Source organism: Bombyx mori, chromosome 6, assembly GCF_030269925.1.
Source record: "Bombyx mori chromosome 6, ASM3026992v2".
In the NCBI taxonomy this organism is placed as follows: domain Eukaryota; kingdom Metazoa; phylum Arthropoda; class Insecta; order Lepidoptera; family Bombycidae; genus Bombyx; species Bombyx mori.
This window is the reverse complement of record NC_085112.1, coordinates 767735-782514: the sequence shown is the minus strand read 5'-3', so window position 1 is coordinate 782514 and position 14780 is coordinate 767735. Positions and strand designations below refer to the sequence as shown.

Genomic DNA, 14780 nt, shown 5'->3' with positions numbered 1-14780 from the left:
TGATACGTCAGACTCAACACGTCCATATTCATTTGCTCTAATCCTTTACCTAATTCCTAAGTTACGAAGGGTGTGGTCTAGCCGCGTGTGTCGGGGTGTTTTGTAGCCACCACCCTGCCTGTTTCTAACGTAAGCGCTCATTATAATTCATGATTTAAGGGTGGGACTGTCATTATACAATGTTATTATCGCTCGAACCTCATGTCTTGAAATAGGGTTGGGTGTGGAATATGATATCCGAGCTCCGGAAACTCTATAACAATGGGTGGCCGTGATGCTGCCTAGCATATTGAAAACATTAAAAACAACTAATCTGTCTGGGTCAACTGATCTGTGGGCTGATAATGATGGTGATAATGATAATGCGTGTTGGCCGATCCATAATGGCGACTTTTTTGATGCAAATAGGAGGTTGCGGTCTTTCAAAATCTAGTGAAAGAGTGACATTATTTGATTATATCCATTAAGGTCTGCGAAGTGCAGTGGTGCTGTTTAGAAAAAATAGAAAAGTGCCCTTAACATCACAACATAACATCAGTACGTCAATTGTTTCGATGTAAAATATGCGTTCCCTTAAATACCTACCTATAATTGTATAAATAATGCAATGAAGTTTAATGAAAATGTTTTCAATGTAGATTACATCACCGCTCTCATGACAAAGCTGCGCAATAATTCTTTCAATTCCTACTGACATCTCGTCGAGTAGCTTCAATTACCTATGTATATGGATGAAGAGTACCTACATTTAGCACGTACATTAAATTTAGAAGAGTTTCTACATTTATAAGTTATACGTTTTATAGATCAATCTCATCAATAGCTTCTAAAAAAAGTAAATCGATTGACAAACGGATAACAAAATAAATGGACATGTTACTTTTGTAATATCCAAAATAATCAGTGATGGGTCATATCCCGGAGCTGATGGCCTGACAAGAGTATATAGCGTGAAAAGCGGTAGTACTATTGCTAAAAGAACTATAACAAAACTATGTCCTTTACCAATTTCTAATGAGTAAGAATTTGTTTTACATAAGCCTATTTGAAAAGGCCTTGTAGGCGTTTTGGCGGGCGGTATGTTCGATTTACTTGTAACGATGATCGGTGCTTGAGGTATCTAAAATAACCGTTAGTGGATCGAGAGGATGCGAAATTACGTGTTTTTGGCGACATCGACTGTTTACAATTCGGTTCGCAGGATCGGAAGACCATCAATGATCATCAACCAATCACTTTGTATCCCCAGTCCACAGTCTGATCGCTACATACACGGAAGCAGCCGTAAAACCATCTGCCCATGCACAGCATTAGAAAAATCAGCACAAAAATGTAATACGACAGATGTAAGGAATATGTAACATAACTCAATTTCAGCTAAATATGATTTACAATATTATTGTATGTGTCGGTAATGTACGATAATGAAGTCGTCGTGGCCTAAAGGACAAGACGTCCATTGCATTCGTATCTAGTGATGCACCGGTGTCCGAATCCCACCGGCAGGTACCGATTTTTTTAATGAAATACGTGCTTGACAAATGTTCACGATTGACTTCCACGGTGAAGGAATAACAACGTGTAATAAAAATTAAACTCGCAAAATTATAATTTGCGTAATTACTGTTGGTAGGACCTCTTGTGAGTCGGCACGGGTAGGTACCACCATCCTGCCATTTTTGTCGTGAAGCAGTAATGCGTTTCGGTTTGAAGGTTTGGGGCAGCCGTTGTAACTATGCTGAGACCTTAGAACGTATATCTCAAAGTGAGTGGCGCATTTACGTTGTAGATGTTTATAGGCTCCAGTAACCACTTAACACCAGAAGAGCTGTGAGCTCGTCCACACATCTAAACAATAAAAAAAATGTGACTCGAATCAAAGATTCCTTTAATGAAAGGTGTCATATATCATCATCTAGGATGAATAGCTTGTTTAGTGAATCATTCACAAGTGACCGGAGTATACCATAACCTCAATTATGATATAGTATTATATAGGCCAGGAATAACGTCATCGGTATATTGACCTCGTTTGACAGGTACAATTGGTAAATAAATAATTTTATGCATTATGGCAACACTGCACTGACCTACTTCAGGCGTTCTGGAGAGCAGCTTACACAAATATATAAAGATCTTTGTATTCTCTATATACTGTTTGAGAGCGTTTAACATGGTACATAGATTAGAAGATGTCGGAATCTATTTTATATGTATAAGTTTGCAGTTATGCTCGTTAAAAAAGTCTTCCAATTGTACTGCCTGCAATAAAGTAGTATGACCTACAGTGTAGTTTGAGTAGGGACTGAATCTGCTCATTTTATCAAATATAAGAAATTGTTAGTTAAATATGATTTCAGAAAACTACGGATTAACGTAAAAAAGAAAAAAGAATGTAAATTTTCTGAAGATGAAGACGAAATGACATGAAATGTAGATGAGATTTGAACAAACTAACATTTAGGTATAACCTAAATAACTAAAATAATGTCTACTACTTTCAAAAGGTTAATACCCGAGAAGTATTGAATACTATTTTAATGAATTCCACATGGATGTGTGTTTTAAGATACGTTGACAGTGCTATAAAAATCAAGCAAATTGGATGTGTTTTGATCTTGATTAGTTAAATTAACGAATGTGTTTGCATTAATTTCTATTGACCTAATTCGTAGAAGTGTACACGAGATTCTTTTATCAATTGATTATGTTACACATCGTTGTACAAATTGTGCTAAAACAAATTCTAAATATAATTATTAATAGTTAATAGTATTATGTTTCTTTCAAGAATATGCGGGTATTCAATTTAGGCTGAGTTACTACTCATATTTTATACAGTTAATTGACCTATTTCCCTACTTCCATAAGGGTCCTATCTTGTAATTAAGCGGAGGACATGGAAGGGCTGAAGGCAATCTCGCTTTGAGCTCTGCTTTTAGCCAGACTATCTAGTCTATCAACATAAACTTTAAGCTCGTGTAAGCGATACATTATGCGGTATCAAATCCATGGACATAAGTGAGCTCACCACCCTACCTAACCTAGCAAATGATACACGCATACGTAATTATTTTAAGAGGCCATCGAACAGATACCCGAATTCATTATCAAAGTAGCCCAATTTATTTCTTAACCCCGTCTCAAGATTATGGAATATTTAAACAACAAAAAAAACTGTAGTTTTGAACTTTTATTATCTATCAAATAGCGATAAACGACTGGGTAGGGTTAACTAAAAATGTTGCCAGAATTAAAGAATTTGATTGAAACTGTGACAATGTTTTTGACATTATTCTATTAACATTCCGAGCAACCCAAGATTTTGATATTCATGAAGTGTCACTGCAGCTTGCAGATATTATTTTATTAATTATTAATTTGTGGACACGGTTTTGTTCACTTTAATGCAGAAAAAAAATCGATCCTTAATGATATGTTTTTCTTGATGACGATTTCATATGGATATTATAGTTTTTATATTGGGATGGAACAAATTAAAATAAACTAATACATATGTGAACGTAATAGGAATATTGAAGAGTTTTAATAGCCTTGCATGTGAAGGATGTTTAATCGTAGATAGATATATGACTAAAGGTTTTATGACGAATGGCTTCATGTGTAACTAAAAAAAATATTAAAAATAACTTTATTCAATGGTCGCATTAAGCTCTGAATTTTTTTTTGTAATCAACAAGGGGTCGAGCAGTTATCTGCGGATGACGATAGCGCGGTTTCCGTCCACGCGAATCGTTCTCATCGAAACAAAAGAGCGAATCGCAGAATCATGACCCATTTTAATTTTACGACGCCAATTATTTTTGTGTATTTTAGTTTTAAAGATAAAACTACTTATTTGATTTTTTTAAATGATTACTTAACAATATTATAAATCTGGGTTTGGTAATTTGTATTACGTTGGGTTTTATTTTTATTTTTATTGCCTTTGTAGGCAGACGAACATACGGCCCACCTGATGGTAAGTGGACACCGTCGCTCATGGACGTCAGCAATGCCAGGGGCAGAGCCAAGCCGCTGCCTAACATTAAGTACTCTCTGCAATCCTCGTTTGAAAAAGGATATGTCATAGCGCTCGGAAAACACCGTGGAGGGGAGTTCATTCCAAAGCCGGATGGTACGTGGCAAAAAAAATCTTTGGAAACGCACTGTCGATGAACGCAGCGGTTCAAGATAATATGGACGAACTCTGCTCCGATAGCGGGAGGTGCGATGATAAAAAGGAGATGAGGGGATCATCTTGAATAATTCCTCAGAGCATTCCCCATAGACCTTACGATATAAAACAGAGAGAACCGAAGTCCCTCCGTAGACCCAGTCGTTCCAATGAGAGGTGCAAGAGAGGTTATTACATAATATTTATTCAACGAGATAAGGAAAACTAAAAAAGCACAGTAAAATTTTGTTTAAATTTAAATGAGATAACACGAGAAGTACCTACCAGCTCAAAATTCGTTCACCTAGAAAGAAGTTCAGACGTGACTTCAACATATAAAAACAGTCGAATCGATAACCTTTCGCTTTTTTTAAATGATCCAAATAGGTTAACTATGACTCGGCTCTATTATGTATATAATAGTAATTGTTGTATGTTTCGGGAATGAGCACGTACGTATGTTCACGAGTGGTATAATTTTTCACACGTAATCAGACCCCACAGTATATACATACATACATACATACATACATATAATTAAGATTGTTCCAAGAAGTACGCGCTAGCAACTTGTTTCAAAGGTATAAAATTACAAAGCCATAACATTATCCATATAATCTATAAATAAATAGTACTATATATAAAACTATACTCTGTACTCTAATATACATAAAACTAACAAAGAATCGTCTATATTTTTGGTTTTTATAAATACCTCCATATTTTAACAATTTAGATCAATACTCTATAATTGACTTAGTATACGTGCGAAAGTGAGTTTTCATGCCTTAAAAACTCAAACGATCATAATGAAACTTTGGATATTCGTCAGGGATATAGGACATAGGGTGAAAGAGAGGTGTGGGTACCACAACTAACCTCCCTTACCTAGATTGGTTATTGTTTCTAACGCTAAGATGATTAAACGCTTGGATTACGAGGGATATTATGAATTTAAATGACGAAAACCTAATCGAAATTAATTTATGGGTCAATCCGCTTTATTGTACTGAGGAATTACGAATGGCTCGGCGGCCCTTTTTCACCAGTGTGCTTAGTGCGAGTTTTTTAACGTTCTCCATAGCGTAAAAGTTAACACAATTTGGTATGGTATTGGAACGTATATATTTTTTTTTTTTTATTATTGTAGGATTACTGGTGGCCCGGAGGCCTTTCCAGTTTCACCAGGACAGGTGGGCGAGCAAAGGCTCAGCCAGGAGGGGTGGTATTTGCTAACAGCTACCCGAGCGCCTCCGAAGGAGACCTAACAACTCAAGAGTAGCTGCTTCGCGAATGAATCTACTACCGGATCGGAATCGCGACCCGCTGAGAAGATCCGGCGAGAAACTCAGCGAGCTGATTCATGGGTTAGGTTGCACGGCGAACTCTTTGTCGAGTTCGACGAGTACGGTTACCGAGGTCCCTAAGCCTGCTCCTAGAGCTGAAGGCGTCTAGTCCAAAGGTTATTGGATTTGATAGATCCGTAAGGACGTGTCTAGGGCGTCGACGGTGACTGGCTCCTGCATGATCAGGATTCGGGGAGTAGTCAGCGGCGGCTACGATAAGGCGATTATCATGACGCATAGCCTTATCGAAGTACCGTTCCGACGCTGACTTCATGTATTTCTGTATAGATTCGAGGCCCAGGTCGTCGTGTAGGTCAACGTTCCTCACGAACCACGGAGCTCCGACGGCTAACCTGCAAAAGCGGGATTGTAGAGATTGAAGGGTGTCTATGTGTGTGCGGGCCGCGTGAGCGAACACCACACTCGCGTAAGTCATGACGGGCCTTATGCAAGTTTTGTAAAGTGTCACCTTGTTCCGAAGGGACATTTTACTCCGCTTACAGATCATGGGGTAGAGTCTACCGAGAATAAACGCGGCACGGTCACGGACTGATTTTATATGCGGGCGGAATGTCATCGATGCATCCAGGGTAACGCCCAGGTACTTGACCTTCCTGACCCAGGGTATGGATTGACTAAAGAGAGTAATCGGGGGTGTGAGATTCCTCCTCCTAATACGGGAGGAAATCCGTGTGGAGCTTCCCCTCTGAAATAGCACCGCAGTACTTTTCGCTGGGTTGATGTCTATGCGCCATTTTCGGAACCACTGTCCTAGGGCTAGGGCTGCGCTCTGAAGCTTCTTCGCGATTAGGGACTTGTTTCTACTGGAATAGTAAACAGTCGTGTCGTCGGCGAATAAAGCTAAATGGGTCGGCGGCGACCGGGGACTATCGTTAACGAATAAGCTAAATAGGAGGGGTGAGAGGACAGAGCCTTGCGGGACTCCAGCTGTGAGAGGTCGTGGGGAGGAGTGGGTTCCCTCGACTCGATATCGAAAAGAGCGGTTCGACAAGAAGTCCCGTATGATGAGCACGAGACTATCCGGCACACCCATGTTGAATAGTTTGAAAATCAAACCGTTGTGCCAGACTTTGTCGAACGCTTTTGCGACGTCGAAGAAGAGAGCTCCCGTGTATAACGGTTTTGGTCGATTAAGCCCCACAAGAATGTGCTCCGTGAGGCGGTGCACCTGTTGAACGCATGAGTGATTTGTACGGAATCCGAATTGTTCATCGATGAGAATGCCCTTGGATGAGACGAAGTCTCTGAGGCGATTGTAGAGCAGACGCTCATACAGTTTGCCTAGAGACATGAGGAGGCTGATCGGGCGGTTGGAACGTATTGTATGGTATTTGTGACTAGGGGCGTTGTTCCGACTGCATACAAATTTGAATTAACTTCCACGCGATCGAGAACGTTAAAAAACTCGCACTAAGCACACAGGACAGACGGGCAAGCGAGTAAGAGTTTTTAATTGCCCGTGTAGGCAGACGAGCATAAGGCCCACCTAATGGTGAGTGGTTACTGTCGCCCATGAACTTCATCAATGCCAGGAGCAGAGCCAAGCCGCTGCCTACCGTTAAAGTTCTACGGGGAGTGGTAAAAGCGAGCATGCAGCCGACTCTAAGTAATTATCGACTTATTAAAAAAACCCGTCAGTTAGTATTCCTTTTTTTTCTACCTACCAGCCTTTAGAGGCTATTACAGCTTCGCCCTAACATCTAGGTGAGCTCACGGGGCTCAAACTCGAGTGTTATTAACACTGGCCCTAACAAGAGCAGTGCTTCGCAGAATCTACCACCGGATCGGAAACGCGACCCACTGAGAAGATCCGGCGAGAAACTCAGTGGGCTGTGTCTGTGGGTTAAGACTTACTTTTTTTGTGAAACCTTGCCAGAATATAGTTTTATAAATGTATCTAGTAAACATATAAGATCGCTCTTTTCAAAAGTCGTCCAAACTATTACTATGATATTACAAAACGTTACGAAATTTTCTGAGAAATCAACTCGATACAATAAAATTGTTATGCTGAATAGATATCCGATACGTGTTTATGTCGACTCCGCATGTTTATGCATTTTTATAATTGTGATGCCACAGTATTGTCAATGATTGAATAACTAATTTAATTATCCTTTAATTCCTTTACTGATATTTTCAACTGTTACTTCGTTCACTCTGTGATGACCATGGGCTCTGGTAGACACTTAATATCACATGGATATATTCGAATCTTCATGAAACAAAACAGAAAAATTATTTTTCTCACAAGTTAATTTTATGATTATTTTTGGTAAGACCGGGTGATCTCATTTTATGTCAATGGTATCGCAAACATTTAAGCCAGTGTTACAATGGGAATACCGAAAGGCATATATCAGGTCAGATGTGGGCTTTGATCAAGGATAATACACAGTATCTGTTTAGCTGTTCCCGTACATAACTACTAGGTTGTTTTTTTTTGCATAGGATGTATGGACGAGCTCACATCTCACATGGTGTTAACTAGTTACCGAAGCCCATAGATATCTACAACGTAAATGCCGCCACCCACCTTGAGATATGAGTTCTAAAGTCTCAGTACAGTTACGTACTTAGCTTCCCCTAATTTCTATAAAACATTCTGATGGTATAGTGTTCTGGTTCAATAAATACGATAGCAGCTACTCCAATCCAATGCAATGTCTCAAGGTGGGTTACCAGTAGCATTAACCTTATGTACTCTATAAGCTTCGACAACCATATATTACCAGGCGGGCTGAAAGTTTGTTTGCTAGTTTACGCTATTTAAAACAGAATATTAATTTACCTATTAGGTAAAAAAAATTACACGTGCGTAAAGTTCTTGTAAATATAAAATATAAAACTAAACATAAAAAAAATAGAAAGATCAGAAAGAAAAACATGGCGGTCACATTCCTAAATCCCTTTAAACCAGTTTTGTTCTTCAGTTTTGTAAATATTTCGCTCATTTAGTTCGCTAACACATCGACCCTTTGTCTCTCCTCGTACACCCATGAATTTATAAATAGACATTTGAAACATTATGACTTAAACAGTGAAAACAAATGATAAAATACACAAACAAAATCATCTTTAGTTAAATACACATTACAATTTTAATTTCATTATGTTGTAATGTCTGAAGTTTTCGAACTATGTAGTTCCAATTATATTCAATACTAGCGACCCGCCCTCGCTTCGCTTCGGAAACATTAAAACAAACATGAAACCAAAAAAAAAAAAAAAAGTAGCCTATGTTCATAAGGGACAATGTCGGCTTCTAATGGAAAAAGAATTTTTCAAATCGGTCCAGTAGTTTCGGAGCCTATTCGAAACAAACAAACAAACAAATCTTTCCTCTTTATAATATTATATATAGTATAGACCAAGCCATTACAAACTAAGCACAATAAAAAAAAATACATTTTATTATCGACCTACGCTTATCGTTCAAGCTTTAGTGAAAAGCTTTTTTTTGTTTCAAAAAGCCGTTTGATTATTTCCGTTATTGCATAAGTTTTTCAGGCTACAATTTCCAGACCAAGTTCATATATGTACATATTTATTGAATGATATTAGAGCTAAGTTAAATTATAATTTTATTTATCATAGATAATATATTGAATTAATTTTGATAACTTTGTTACCTACGTTGAATGATAGTCTGTAACACTGTTTAACACGGTAAAGTTTCAATGAATGAAAATGAATTTATCAAAAAATTGACAATGAAATCTACGACTTATTCTGAAAGTCTGAAATTGTAAAATATTTAAGATATAGGATTATTTTGGACAAGTTTGTCACTCAGAAATTTTTGAATATAATCTACTTACCGATGATGCGTTTCTATGTGAAGCAGGCGGCAGTCGCGTCGAAAGCCGGCGGTCGACTGAGCTTGCTGCCTTGCCTCACAAATCACAATCCTCCTTCAGTCTACTGTCAGAACTATAAACTCGCCTTAACTAAAAGTTATTTCTCTACTAAAGCTTTCTTAAATGCACATTGCTGACTCTTTATTACTGCATCGTAAGTATTTGATTTGTAGCCTCTTTTGTAAGCGGTTATCGAAGCGAGAAGTAAGAAATAAAGTCGAAACGCATGTTGAATTAAGAAAAAATAATAAGAGTAGAAGGCTCTTGTTATTTTTAGAATGCATAGTAGCTGAGATACTTAGTACTGGTTAATGTTAAAATGTTTATTATTACTATTTTTTATATTTGTTGGATTACTGGTGGCCCGAAAGCCTTTCCAGTTTCAATAGGATAGGTGGGCGAGCAAGGGCTCAGTCAGGAATTTATTATATACCTAGTAGAAATATTATTTGTGGGCTCGTATCAGCAACGTTACCGTGACATTGTGATTAAGAAAATTACGAAACGATATTTACTAAGAAGGATGTAATCTGAATTTATTAGAAAATCTAAATATTAGAACGAAAAGTACACGTCTAGTAGTAATATTATAAGTACATACTCTTGTTTTGAAACAGGAACATTTCCGAAAACAATTATTAAAAGTCGTGTAATTAAAAATAATACAAAACTTAATAAAGAAAACCGACTTCAACAAAATCAAATGAGAATATCATCTTTTTTATTTTTTATTGCTTGGGTGGACGAGCTCACAACCCACTTGTTACTGGAGGCCATAGACATCTACAACGTAAGTACGCCACCCACCTTGAGATATAAGTTCTAAGGTCTTAGTATAGTTACAACGGCTAGTATCCCACCCTTCAAACCGAAACGCATTACTGCTTCACGGCAGAAATAGACGGGGTGGTTGTGTCTACCCGTGCGGACTTACAAGAGGTCCTACCATCAGTAATTACGCAAATTATAATTTTGCAGGTTTGATTTTTATTACATTGATGATTTTTATTGTCAAAGTGCATATTTAAAAACGCATTATTGAGGATAACACAAAAGCGACTGACGAGATATTTATAAAATTTTATTGGAACAACGTGAAACGCACTAGTTTAAAAATAAAAAATTAAGATTGGTTCACCTAGAAAAAAAATCCGAGCATATTACACAAAAAAATATAGTCCAATCGATAATCTCCTTTTTTGAGTCGGTTAAAAATACGTGGGATTGAAATAAATTGTAGCAAACCATATTATTATTATATTTGATAAAAATAAATATGATTATATACATATAAGTACATACCACGATTATTTTGGAAAGAGTAACAGATGCGATAACCCTGCTGTAATTAAAATAATCAAGTTATACGTTTGTATTGTTTTTTTTAAATCTTAATAAAGTGATACTTCTGTTAATATCTATCGCTCGGTGTTCGTGTTGAGAAGATATCTGTCATCATCCAGTCTATTACTGTCGCGGTGCAATTGTATGTTCCAGTTCATAGAATACTAAACGTGCCTTATACAAATACTAGCGACCCGCCCCCGGTTCGCTTCGAAAACTGTAATTTATTATTGATTTCTCCACTATTTAATGGATGTTATTATGCATAAAAACCTTCCTCTTCAATCACTCTATCTATTAAAAAAATCCGCCTCCAAATCCGTTGCGTAGTGAAGATTTAATATATTATGCCGTTACTTACAACATTTTCGTTTAGTATAGAGAACGTTAAAGTATTTTTTTATTTCCATTAATCAAAATATGCACCCGTGGTATTGCAGCATCTCTGCCAGCGTACCTATTGGTAATTTGTCAATGCTCTTCTTGAAGAAACTAGGCGTACCGGGAGCCAACAAACTCTTCAAAGGGATTTTGTACTGCCTCTCGAGTATTAGATTTTTATCCCTGACTAGCTGACCCGGCAGACTTCGTAGTGCCTCAATTGATAAATAAAAGACCTAAACTTTTGTATAAAGTAAACTTAAAACAAACAAAAGGAATCCGTCCGACGGACGACACATCAAAGGAAAAACAAAATTATTATTTTTATTTGATTCCGAGCTTTTTCATATTTATCTACCTTTTAAACCTTCTCTGGACTTCCACAAATCATTCAAGACCAAAATTAGCCAAATCGGTCCAGCCGTTCTCGAGTAGCGAGACTAACGAACAGCAATTCATTTTTATATATATATAGATAGAAGACTAGCTGTCCAAACTTAGGAAAAAGTAGAAGTATTTCGGCGCAAGGTCTGCTGAGTACCTCTAGCTCTTGTAGCTTAGAGACCATCTGTGGTGCCGTCTGAGGTCGATTGTTGTCGTTTAGGAGCAGCGGGGACGAGCGATTAACCAAGGCTGGCCGGACATTAGCGACCTTCCCCATCATTGTGTCCAGTTCCTCACAGTACACATCCTCAGTAATGCTGAAGTCATTTAGTAAGAAGCTGTAATAGATTATACGGCACTAATCTACCAAACAGTGACCTAGACTTTTTTTAGGGGTAAGTTTCAATTTGGGGCCTTGCCTGAGTTCTGAACCAGGGTCTAACCAACATGATGACCGCTTAAGATTATCAAAAAGAATCCGTTTTTTCATTGCAAATAACAAAGCGGCTCAAAAGCCCTTTGTTTCATCGCGCTGGCGTTCGTTCATTTCGTGATGCACCCACTTATTTATCTAACTCTTTTACCTAGGCAGTTTGACGCAAATGGACCACTATTGTTTTGAGCGTTCAAACCAATAACGTCTAGTTCGTTTATAGTGTTCACCCCGTAACGTGCGTCATTCATGTTGTGAGCTGTTTGTGCGGCATTGCTACCGCGACATTATTCGTAGTAACATCCATCATTATTCGCATTTTTATCGTGTCCATATTGATGAAAAAGATAAAAATGTAGAGAATATACAACAATAATCAATGAACAAATGATTTAAAAGTGAATTCTAAACCTTTAAAAAAAAATCTTTTTAATTTAAAATTAATCGCCAGTCCATACATAATAGGAGTGGGTAATATCGGTTTTGCCGCGTATCGAATCGTATCTATATTTCGAGTATCAATATCGGATATTGAATCTATATATTTTCTGAATCTATATATTGATGGATGCTAGTAGATTTTCTCGATTCATGATATTTGAGATTTGAAACGATACGCTGATATAATATCGTAGTAGATATAGATTTAAGTCAACGTTATACGGTTGGTTTTCTGATATCAATTTATAATATGATTTTAAAGTAATAAAAAGAACATGAAAATAAAAATAGCAAAAAAACTTTCCTTCATGCTTTTATCAGGCTTAGGACTGGCTACATTATTTTCAGTTTTTAGTATTTTGTGTCTTAATTTAAAATTACAAAATATACCAAAAGAGTGTAGATTTCAAAAGTTTAATACAAACACAAGAAATAAACTCAATTATTTGGATTCAACTAAAAATAGAAAAATGTGTACTTTAAAAATCAAACACAAAAAACCTTTAAGTATTTATAAACACTTGTCCAAAAATTCTAGTTCAAGGTCAAAGCGCGTGAAATTAAATTCAACGATGCAAATAGGCTATACTGCATTCAAGTTAGGGTCGAAAATTGAAACTTCTTTCCTAAATTGTATCCTGCTGATACGACGCTAAGAATAATCTACAGACATATGGACTTAATATTGCCGATACACGAATCGGTACGATATGCCGATGCGCATCACATCGAGCAATATCGTGTATCGGCTGATATCGATACATAGATTTCGATTCACGAATCGGTACGATATGCCGATGCGCATCACATCGAGCAATATCGTGTATCGGCCGATATCGATATATAGATTTCGTGTGGGGCGATATCGGATTCAACGATATTGCTGCGATATATAGATATTGAATCTAGATACGATTTATATCACCCACTCCTAATACATAAATCACGTTTCAGATGACCGATATTTGAAAACGGAAATTTCATAGACCTATTATAATTATGGTTCTAAGGTTTTAGTTTTATAGTACAACGGCTGCCGTACCCTTCAAACTGAAACGCATTACTGCTTCATGGCAGAAATAGGCAGGGTGGTGGTAGGTACCTACCCGTGCGGGATCACAAGATATGCTACCATAAGTGTTTTTTGGCTTTTTATAAGAATCTTAAATTTATAAGTAACTAGCTGTGTCCGTCCGCTTCGCCGGGCATTTAAAATTAACATTTTTATTTCTCACCCCCACAAAGATTCTCATCATTAACGCCCCCGCAACTGGTGTAGGGAGTCCAACACTCATATTAGCCTATTCATTAAGTACGTGTATTTTCTACTTGGATACCAAATTTCAAAACAATCGGATGCATGGTTCAGTAGTTATAGCGGAACATCCGTAAAAACCACTGTAGACATATATTAGTATAGATTATCCATACAACCGCATGGGTGGCTTAGGATTCGTCTTGGAATGGGCAGCAGCGCCCTCTAAGTATTGTTCCAGCTTAATTCCAGAACATCTATTACGATAATTAGATAAACAGAACTAGTTTTACTTTTCATGCTGGTTTCGTGTAGGTTTAAAGAGGTTCTTTAAAAATCCATGTTACTAATTTCTGGACACCCTCTATTCTTCTCGAGTACGATTACTAGGGTATCTATGCCTGCTCTTAATATTAGTTTTATTTTATTGTCTTTGTATGCAAACGAGAACACGGCCCACCTGATGGTAAGTGGTTACCGTCGCTCATGGATGCCAGCAATGCCAGGGGCAGAGCGAAGCCGCTGCCTACCATAGACAACACACACTGCAGGAGTCTGATCGTTGTGTTATTGTGGAAAATCATAAGGTGTTTTTAAATCATATATGTACTTATCTTTCAGTCTTTGTAAATCGAATGAAATTCTACGTAATTGCATTATAATAAAACTTTGTTAGAGTAGTTATTCAGGACAGAAAGATAACGGAATTGTGTCATAAACAATCCTCACTTTTTTATCAAATTCGGCTTTACTGATAAGAGAGTCATAGGTCATTTAGGTCTCATATTTTAACTGAATAGTACAACAAAAATGTGTTTTCCGAGACAAAGAATGAACGCAGAATCTACCAAAAATTTTGTCATTTAACCTTTTTTGTAATGAGCTTATTTACACTAATTTTGCAGAAATTCCTAGCGGATTTTTTAAAACCCTTTAGTCTTATAAAAACTATAACTTATAAAAAAACAAAAATTAATGTTATGTTCACAGCAAAATAATTTTAAATGTTTGTTTATTCTGAACTTATTAAAAATTATAAAAATGCGCAGGCTAATAAGACACGTCCGTACAGGTCGATACCTAACATTTACGATCAAACTACGCTAATAGTCGGTATTACGGCGCTCCCCACTTTAGA

The 14780-nt window shown here is 37.1% G+C and overlaps 2 protein-coding genes across 5 annotated transcripts in view; both read right to left on the bottom strand.

The window, feature by feature from the left end:
* SPARC (secreted protein, acidic, cysteine-rich (osteonectin)) overlaps positions 1–10855 on the bottom strand; it is a 148179-nt gene extending 137324 nt beyond the window's left edge. Inside the window, exons 1-2 of one of the 4 annotated variants that reach the window (XM_062668905.1) lie at positions 10707–10855; positions 9366–9494 (exon numbers count right to left, since the gene is read on the bottom strand). The gene's annotated coding sequence lies outside the window, so the exon portion shown is untranslated. 4 annotated transcript variants of the gene reach the window in all.
* The window catches only part of LOC101740450 (uncharacterized), a 960210-nt gene that overhangs the window by 857664 nt on the left and 87766 nt on the right, over positions 1–14780 (bottom strand). The gene's annotated exons all lie outside the window — the stretch shown is intronic.